This window comes from Leuciscus leuciscus, assembly GCF_965113295.1.
Source record: "Leuciscus leuciscus genome assembly, chromosome: 10".
In the NCBI taxonomy this organism is placed as follows: Eukaryota; Metazoa; Chordata; class Actinopteri; order Cypriniformes; family Leuciscidae; genus Leuciscus; species Leuciscus leuciscus.
The window spans coordinates 22,022,649-22,033,163 of record NC_138734.1 but is presented as its reverse complement, the minus strand read 5'-3'; the positions used below and the strand labels follow the sequence as shown (position 1 = coordinate 22,033,163).

General features: G+C 35.7%; 1 long non-coding RNA gene across 2 annotated transcripts; it reads right to left on the bottom strand.

The window, feature by feature from the left end:
• Nucleotides 1-1,956: 1,956 nt before the first annotated feature.
• Nucleotides 1,957-7,882, bottom strand: LOC309508514. 2 transcript variants are annotated; one of them, XR_014209476.1, is made up of 6 exons: nucleotides 6,407-7,882; nucleotides 6,155-6,225; nucleotides 5,825-5,880; nucleotides 5,501-5,582; nucleotides 4,989-5,099; nucleotides 1,957-2,958 (listed from the first exon to the last, which is right to left on the bottom strand). It is a non-coding gene; the product is annotated as an uncharacterized lncRNA (long non-coding RNA). The 2 variants fall into 2 exon arrangements; XR_014209477.1 differs by having other exon boundaries at nucleotides 6,155-6,466.
• Nucleotides 7,883-10,515: the final 2,633 nt, after the last annotated feature.

Sequence of the window (10,515 nt, the reverse complement as noted above, 5' to 3'; positions counted from 1 at the left end):
GCTGATGTCTGCATGGTCAGGGTGGGTTTATAGAATAATTCAAACTGTCTTGCCAATTGTGGGTATGGGATTGCTGATTCTGTTTTGTTTACCATGCATTATGAAGTGCCTTTCCAGCTTAGTGCAGAGATTGATCAGGGCAGGGACGGTTAGCACGTCAGTCCAAGCAGTGAAACTGACTCTGTACCCAATAACTGATGGAGAGCAATGTGATGATTATGACAGCGATGACGTGTATGCACACATGAGTTAAATGTGTTTTCTTTCCTTTTGTTGCCTTCCTGGGACCAGGAAAGGGATTTTCTAAACTTTGATTGTTTAGGTTTTGATGTCAATGATTGACTGTTCTATTCACTGTTTTTATTATTATTATTGTTTTCATTATTTTTATTTCTTTTTCCATTGTAAGAATGATGATATGTTCAGAGGGTTAAAAGCAGTAGCCATCCGTGTTACGAGATGGCATACAAGGACAGGGTTTGAATATGAGGGGTTTTGTATCTACTTTATCTGTGTTTTTATAGCATGTTTTGTTTTCCTACTAAATATTAATCCAACTTTTTCTTGTTTATACTGAAATGACTGAGGGTCCGACCTATAGTGTTGGGGATGCAATGACAGAGCTCGTTCGTCTAGCCCGGTTCCAGAATAAACCTTTATCTGCTTGCTGTAAAATTAAGGGCCTATCCTTGGAAAAATAGCCTGAGCTTATTTCATTTTAATCTTTTTTTTCAAACTAGTTTTAATTCTAATGTTTTTGCCTAATAGTTTTAATTTTAATCTTTTTGCCTACTAAGTTTAAGGGTATGATCAGCGATATGAACTTCAGACATGAAGAGTATAACTGTGAATCAATTCTGATCTTGAAATGAAATGATGTAATGATGTAATGATGTTTGATCAAGAAATTAGAAGACAAGGATGAATTTTCCTTTAATACGTTTATCAGAGAATGATAAAGAGGAGGAATTGTTTTGGAAAATTCAGCATTTCTTATAATCATTCGTTTCCAAACTGTTTAATCATATGTTTCTGTGAGGTTTTCTAGCAGCTGAAGGAGGACAGGGAAGCGAGAGGCAATTTAGGTCGTAGATGAAGGCCTTTGGGTGTCTCAGGGACATAGAACAGTGTGACCTGCACCAGGGGGTAGAAACCAGTCCGAACCAGCAGAAGATAGGGGTATCTTTCTGGAAATTTACAAGAAACCTGTAAGGAGGAGTTCTTTTGCCAAGAAACTGCTATATAATATCTATGTTTTGTTATGTCTAATAGGCATTCTATTTCAAAGCTGGGTGGCTGCGGCTTTTGTGAAAAGAATCCTCATTGAAATAAACCTTTTCTCTTTATTACAGTTTTGTCTCTTGAAAGTTTCTTACACCTCTGATGCTGTTTGAAATTAACTTTTGAAAATTGCCATTACATGTGTATTTCCCTCATATTAAATATAAAATTTAATGTGTAGACTGATATTTTTCTAATGTCTTGACTCCTTTATTTTTCTAATGTCTTGACTCCAAAATATTGGTATTAAATGCATTTTCTGAGAATTATTATTTCAAGTTTTGACTGCAAATGTTACGTCTATCCCAGCTAACAATTTTACGTTCTGGGAACGTTAGTTTTTGGTTCCCAGAACGTTCCCGGAATGTTCCCAAGAACGTTCCCTATTGGTTAGCCAGGAAAGTTTTCTTTACGTTAATACAACGTTCCCTATAGGTTAGGGGAACGTTCCCGGAAGGTTCTCGGAAGGTTCCCGGAAGGTTCTCCTAACGTCTACACATCCTGATATGCCTGTACACAAATTATAGGTCTACAAACAACATATTCTACATTGTTTATTGTTCAAACACTTAAAAATCCTATGAATATATTATTACAATAAATTGAATTTACAGAAACTATCATTAATAAGTAAATCAATCAGTTTGTATTAAATAAATAAATCAGCACACAATCCATGTTTTTGTTGATTCATTGTTTAATTATCAACCTAAAATAAGTCATCAAAAACAGCGTTAGCAAAATGTATTCAGGAACAGTAATTTACATTTAATATTTCAAACATGAAAATATTTCAATAAATAAAACTGCACAAACATTTTAATTAAAACTATCTTTTTGCAAACTGTAGCCTATAACTTAGAACAAAATTGAAAAAGTCTTCATTTATATACAATATACATGAATGTGTCAATCTTCACTCCGCTCAAAACATTTAAACTCCCAAAACCATCTGCAAATTTAACAAGAAAATAAAAAGACAACGCGTTACATGTACACACAATCCCATGCCAAAATTCAAGCCCTGTAATGGCATTAATATTCATCCGGAGCAAATGAAAAGAGTGAGGTGGGATTGTGTGTCACAAGCTGTAGGAGATATGAGAGCACGAGCACTGCTGGTATCGTGTATTTATTCAGATATTTCAGCATCAATGTGTATAGAAAAATGTATATATTTGAAAACACTACATTGCATTTATTTATATTGCACTATTTATTATTTCAGACTACAAATCAAAAAAGGAATGTTTTATATAGGGGTAAGGATACCCATTAAGCCTATGTACCCTTTAAGCCCACTTTCGACTCTGAAGTCAAATAAAAAACAGAGAAAATAATATTTAAGTCTAGTGAACTCTGACCTGCGAATTCGCTCTACATATAACGTATAAGTCTCACCTCCAATGAAGAATATGAAAACCTGTAACTGCTGTGTTGTTTATGAGAGAAAGAGAAAAAAAGTTTGAAACTACTATCAATTTTTATTTTTTATCTGTGACTTTACACCTACAAATTCCACCGTCACAGGTGCTCAGTTTTGCTATAATAATGCCCTCACAGAACATGGTAATAATCAGCCATCCATGCAAAAGCAAAGGTCGGTGTAGTTTACAGGAACATCTGTCCAGGCCAGCATCTGATGCCTTGATGCCTTCCGCTGGGATCCCAGAAAACCTGAAAAAAAATATATATATATTACAGTTCAAAATCTATCATACATACATTAGAGCTTAGATCGGGCCCAACAAATCAAGCCCGACCCTACCCGAGCCCGAGCCCGTTGTGTCCGAGCCCGGCCCGGCCCGACACGTTCACTGTAATTATGAGCCCGAGCCCGATTTAAACCCGACCATTTTTAATATGTGGGCCGTTATAACCAGGGGCGGTGCCAGAATAATACATTTTTTTAATGTGCTATCATTTAGGCTACAGGGGGGAGCTGCGCAGTTATATAGGCCTATATTATTATAAAAATACTATTAATAAATGAGCAAAAACTGACCAACACTCAATATTAAATATTCAATTATTTTAATTATCACAATTAAAGCTTTAATTTGATTAAATTGAACAAGCACAACATTCAGCATTCAATCAAATATTCTTAAAGATTAATTATTATTAATAATGTTACTTCAACATATTGTTATTTCAACATAATATGTGTGTGAGCAACAAGCAAGATGTGCATTTGTAAATTCGGTGACAGCGCAAGTTTCAAATGGTGTAAGTGACCGCGACGCGCCCGCGACTCCATGTCATGATTATATTGTCTGCTAAATTGCTTTTTATGTATTAAATCTATAGGCAATTGGTTGATGAAAAATGTATTAAAATTAAATTACAATTTATACTAAACGAAATTCACTTTAAAGAAAAGCTTTCTTCAAAACAAAACTTAACAAACTTGAAACTAAATGTGCTTATTCAATGGCTAAAACACGTAGGCTACTACAGACTCTCTTTTTGTACAAATTGCAGCACATTCATTTAATTCTGAATTTTGCACATGTAAGTTGAAAAGCATTTGTTTGTGCATAGTACAACATGCTATCTGTAACATTTATCACGTTCATAAGTGTGCGTGCATTTATTAATTATTATCTCAATGAATAATGCGACAAGGAAGAAGCATGTAAACTGCGTTGTTTGTTTATTCAGAAATAATTGAATGGATCGGAAAAGTAACAAAAGAGGACATCGAGGGCTGAGGCTGACTACTATCATAATTTCTGTCATGGCAAGACATGCTTCATGTGTCTGTTCATCGTCGAAGTCCCCGTTTTTTTGCTGTCATAGGCGAGCAGCGTGCCGCATTTAATGCACGAGACAAAACCAACACATATGTTGTCACTCCCCACGACTAGTTTAAAATGTTGCCATACCTCCGATTTTCCTCCAAACTTGCTCAAAGTTAATTCTCCTGTTTTAATTTTTTTCTTTGCTTCTTCAAGCACTTAAGCTACAGAATAGTACAGCACGCACAGCAGGAGTGATGCGTCACGCGTGCGAGACTGCGAGTGCGAGTGGACGAGACGCTGCCTGCGCATGACACGTGACGTGCTTTATCAAGGGCCCGACCCGACCCGGCCCGAGGACAGTGGCGGGAAATATCGGCCCGGCCCGGCCCGCGGGTCGGGTCGGGTCGAGTTCGGGCTCGGGCTCGGGCAGAGAATCTAAGCTCTAACATACATCTCATCTGGTATCACAAATTATCATTCCAAGTTCACTTTAAGATATGCTCAATATTAGGGCTGCACAATATTGAAAAATTTAGAGTTTATTTAGAGATATCAGCCGTATGGTTTAGTGCATGCGCGGCTCCAGGTTTGTATCTCGTAAATTACCCCACTAATAATGCCCAGAATGGCACCAAACTTCTACAGTAGTACAAATAGGTTCTGTACTCATTAAACCAGGCATTGGAAAGTTTGTAAGTACATCAGGAGTTTATTTAAATAATATTTGCCTGATGGCGAATGCTACTGCTGACGCGAATGTTGATGTCACTTTATGAGTACAGAACCCATTTGTACTTCTGTACTACTCATTTTCCCCGACATAGAGCAGATCGGCACACAACAAAAACTGCTGTTCGGATGTTCCCTTTTCTGATATTTTAGCATTCGTGACATTTTAATTAAAACAGAAATAAGAATTTTAGTGTAATAAGCGAAAATTAACAGTAAACCGAGATCACCTACCGCTGCAGATGTGTACGGAAGTGAAAAGCGGAAATGCTTAGACCTCTTTCCAGTTCGACCGCTGGGCGCTCCGCATAACCCCTATTGGGGGGATTTTGTAGAGGAGTGAACCTGCATAGAAAATTACAATAGATAACAAGCATAGATAAATACAATAGAAGAAAAATACAGTTGAAATAAGCAGTGTATTATGTTTTTCAGTTAAATCTGAAAACATCAGGTACAGAATTGAATTATCAAAATGTAAAATAAGTCTTCACTGTAAAAATAAAATAACTATAAATTAATTAAATGTATCTTTGCTAAAGCTACAAGTCATTTTCTCTTTTGATGTTTGATCACCATTGGCGACACAAACAGCTGCGGGTACGTTAGGCTACTGTCCCTTTAAGACGAATGCGCAGACCTAATATAAATGACACGCACCTGTTTTCTTTCTGTTTAAAACACACAAGACTGTTTACGAGGAAACTCGCCAAGATGGGCATTTTGACAAGATGGGCTAAACTCACCTTCTTCATCTACTGACTATGGATGGCATCAAGGTCTTGTCCTGAAGAATCACAGGGCCAAACAATAGGGATTATATCTCATCTGGTAACAAGAGCAAAGCCATAACTTTAAGAACTCTAATGATATATTTACCCCCTGATATTGCATTGGGGATATCAATTCAAACATTTTTAAAGGCTGAGAGTATGAGCCACAGCTGCCCAAGATATCTGTGAAAAATAACTGCCTAAAGTTGTCGACCCCCTGAACCACATTCAGCATTTAAAAGTACAAAGAATTTCAGTATTGATCAATAAAAAAAAAACATACAAATACATAAATACCTTTGAGTTGGACAGTATGGTGTCAGTCTCATTGGCCAACATAATTCAAAACAGACCTAAAGAAATAAAATAAAATATACTAATGATCAGGATATCATGTTATCATAATAGTTAAATGAATTATTATTATAACTATGACCATTATAATATTGTATTAGTCGCCTATTATTTAGCTGATTATTTAGCCTACAGGCTTCTCAAGGACAATCTCACTGAAAAACCCTGGGGTTAATGATTTTAAAATGTGAGACTTATTTCAAAAGCATAAATCTTACAGACCCCAAACCTTTGAACAGTAGTGCACTGTATGTTTGAGGTGGTTTTGCTTACTAGTCATATGGTTCATAGCCGTGGAGATTTTCTTGGACAGGGGGTGCAGCAGGCCATCACAGCATGATGATCTAGGAACATAACAAGCTATTTGTCACAGAGCCAACAATATTACATGGGATTGGTTTAATAAAAGGAACCAAGCTAGAACAGAGGTGAAATGCAGAAAAGATAAATATATAAAAATCTTAAGATAATATATTGTGAAATAAATGCATATGGAATTATTATCATGATTAAACAATAACTCACCCCTTGTTGTAGAGGATTTTTTTTCTCTCTCGCTATTCTGAAATCACATTTTAGCAATATTGGTAAATGACGTCACTGAGTAAGTTAACAATACAGTGCATTCTTTTAGGTTAAATAAATTAGCTTACTTCCAATCACCCATTGACAAATTACCAGCAAAACTATAAAAAAACTGTTATCTACACTAAATATGTGTTTAAAAACCCAAACTTTCATAAATAAGACCTTAACTTAACGTAACTTAGGCCTAACGTTCTCTTCTGAAACCGGTTAGCTTAGATGCTAACGGACTTTTTCAAAGACACAAAACCATTTCTTTAAAGTAAATATTCAACAGAAGCGTGTCAATTACACGTAAGAAATGTGTCAGGGACGTTTGTGTGTATTATTTGTGAGATTTTGTTGACTAAACTTACCTGGAAGCAGTGAAACAAACAGCGACAGACGGGAGTTTTGTTGTTTGTCAGTTGTTGATGACGTTTCTGGTTTCCATCTGCTCTCGCGCAGCACACGTGCGCGCTCCAGTGTTTGATTACGCGCATGCGCATTAAAACACTTCAAAGTCACGCAGCATTTAAATAAACATATAGAATTAAAATGTATAACATAATTTAAAATATCATTAATAAAAAGTTATTGCGAATAGATCTGAACGTTGTTGGTTATCTTATAACCTTAGGGGACCGTACTGACGACGTTGTCAGTTGGTAATCTGCCTGTTAAGTGATATTAAAATAATAACCTGCAGAGAACGTTACCAGAACGTTCTCTTTAGGTTATACAAATAAAACCTAAAAATAATTAACTAAAAAAGACTGCCTACCAATGAGCAAAGTTATTGATTACTTAGGCATTATCTACTGCCTGATAATGGTCATGTAATTAAGCATTTGATAAATGGTGTTAAAGCACAAAACATTGCAAACCATTCAATTGGTTTAAGAAAAATAGAACCTAAAAATAACTTACAGGGAATGTTCTCTTTAGGTTATAAATTAAACCTAAAAATAAACTACAGGGAACGTTCTGGGAACGTTCCCTTAAAGTTATAAAACTTGGTTGGACGTCACCACGACAGACCGGTACATCGACCGCATTACTGCAGAAGCTGCACCGATCCGTCTGTCAATCTCCCGTTCCATCCTTCCCTCACTCGCGAACAAGACCCCAAGATACTTAAACTCCTCCACTTGAGGCAGGAACTGAACCAACCTGAAGTGGGCAAACCACCCTTTTCCGACTGAGGACCATGGTCTCGGATTTGGAGGTTATAAAAAGTTATAAAAATAGAACTTAAAAATAACCTGCAGGGAACGTTCCCAGAACGTTCTCTTTAGGTTATAAAATTAAACCTAAAAAATAACCTACAGGGAACGTTCTGGGAACGTTCTCTTAAAGTTATGCAGATAGAACCTAAAAATAACCTACAGGGAACGTTCCCAGAACGTTCTCTTTAGGTTATAAAATTAAACCTAAAAATAACCTACAGGGAACGTTCTGGGAACGTTTCCTTAAAGTTATAAAAATAGATCCTAAAAATAACCTACAGGGAATGTTCACAGAACGTTCTCTTTAGGTTATAAATTTAAACCTAAAAATAACCTACAGGGAACGTTATGGGAACGTTCCCTTAATGTTATAAACATAGATCCTAAAAATAACCTACAGGGAACGTTCCCAGAACGTTCTTGTTTGGTTCCCAAAAAAATAACCAAATGGGAACCAAACGGGAACGTTAGGGGAACGTTCTGTGTTTGCTGGGATAACACTGGAATCGCCCAATTTTAACGAATTTATCCTCAACTAGTTTTTGTGGTGTAGGTCTACGTATTTTATTATGTTAACTTAAATAATACTAATAGTAATTTAAAGATGTGGTAGCCCTACATCTTACACATCGTGGAAACAAAATAAGAATGGAACTAAAATATGGTAGTATCGTGCTACAGCGCACATTCTATCAGCTGCAGTTCTGGCGCCTCAGTCGCAATACTGTAAAACTCGACGTTCACATCACATGTTAATGCAGTGGTAGAGTTACACTCACAGGACACTGTGCACTTATTCTCAATCACAAAAGTTCATTATTTGCTCGTGCTTTAAAGCTTTGCCGGGTAAACATTTCATTGGCATTCTGTTCTGACATGATGCATTTTTTCTAAGCGCGAACTGAAGTGCGCGCGCACTGTCAAACAGCGCCAAACTGGATTTTTGTTGGGTCAGACCCATCTGATATCGAAGGGGGGCTGATTAGCCTACGCGAGATCAACATGGAGCTAAATGGAAAAAAATATCACCAAACAAGCCACTTTGAAATGTTGCTGTTTTCATGTATATAAAAGTTGGGTGACCCTCCCCCTAGACTAAAAAAAGTTGAATGACCCTCCCCTCAACAAAGAATAAAAAGACATGACCCTCCCCTATTTTCCTCCGGTGGCCCCTTCCATAAATACCGAACGGTCCCTTACGAGAAAAATATGTCGTTTTAACGACATAAGATCTCGTTATTACGAGAAAAAGATGTCGTTTAACGACATAAGATCTTGTTATTACGAGAAAAGGTGTAGTTAAAATGACATAAGATCTCGTTATTACGAGAAAATATGTTGTTTTAACGACATAAGATCTCGTTATTACGACATAATTGAGGGGAAAAAATAATATGTATGTGGCAGCAATGCGTCAACGTAACTTTCAGTCTACATTATATTCTTCTCAAAAATATACTTTATGTACTTCTCAGAAATATACTTAAAATTACACTTAAGTGTACTTGACTTATACTGAGTGAAAAGTCCAAGTATATTAGGCCTGTGTACTCAATCTTTTGATTGAGATATACTTAAATGTTGTTTAATTAAGTATTCAAAGTGTACATGGCTAGTTGTGTTAATCTTTTGATCGAGTAGCCTTTTAAATATATATATTTTTTTAACATCGTTTTTCATATACTGTCTTATGAAACTTACATTCTTTGAAAATATTGATTAGAATATTGATATAAAACAGATATGTTTCTAATTCTGCGTATCTGAGTTTTTGTGTAGGCTAGTAAAACTGGTAGTGTATAAACTTGCCTTGATTCTACTTTACTCTTTCCCCACCATTGACAGAATTTTCCAGCTATCCATGTTTTCACTGTTATACGGTGGGGGACCTATGACACATCTTCTAGTACAGAATCTCCGGATCAAAATACAGGAGAAGAAGAAGCTGAAATAAGTGATAGAAGATTGCTCACTCAAATGTAAAATAATGTGATCATCAAACATTAAACAGTGTGTAAATGGTTTTCCACAGAACACAAGAGATACAGAGGACAAAAGTGATGCCAAATGCTGTGTGACGCAACATACAGGACCACTCAGTCAAAACTGCTTAATATTACCAAATTAAATGAAGCGTAACCCATGAAGAGAAAACGACTGTGAAGCTTTGGGGGTGTTGGACTCGATCTACTCCATCTGTGTTTTGATCATAGTGTAGTCTTTGACAAAAATTGGATTTTCTCAACTTTTTTGTTTAAAATGTTGCCTTTCTTTATGAAACTTACCGACATTCAAGTGTTGATAAAAAAGGATGCATGAAGCTAATACAATGTTTTTAAAATTAAAGTACAGTTAAAGGTATTTTTCAAGTATAAAAAAATTATATCTACATTTGAACATAGTAGGATACTGCAAGTGCAAAAATAATAAATAATAATAAAACTAAGTATAATGTTATGTTCACTTAAAGAAAACTTACAAGTATACTTGCAGTATAAACTACTAAACTAGTAGTTTACTGGGAGTACACTTCATTGTGTACTTTCATAAACTAAAAAATGTACTACTTGTATTAAAATAGTAAACTACTAGTATACTTATAAGTTTACTTGTACAGATGCATTACAAATGAGAAACCTAGTTGTGTACTTAAAGTTTACTACTCTTACACGTATAGTACACATAAACGTATACTTTTATATACTAAAAGTGGGCCAATTTAATCCCAAGCAGTATTGAAATAGTACACTTACAAGTTTACTACAAGTACACATTGATATTAGTATACTTACTACATAAAGTATACTTAAAAAATATACTTGAACATTACTTAAGTATACT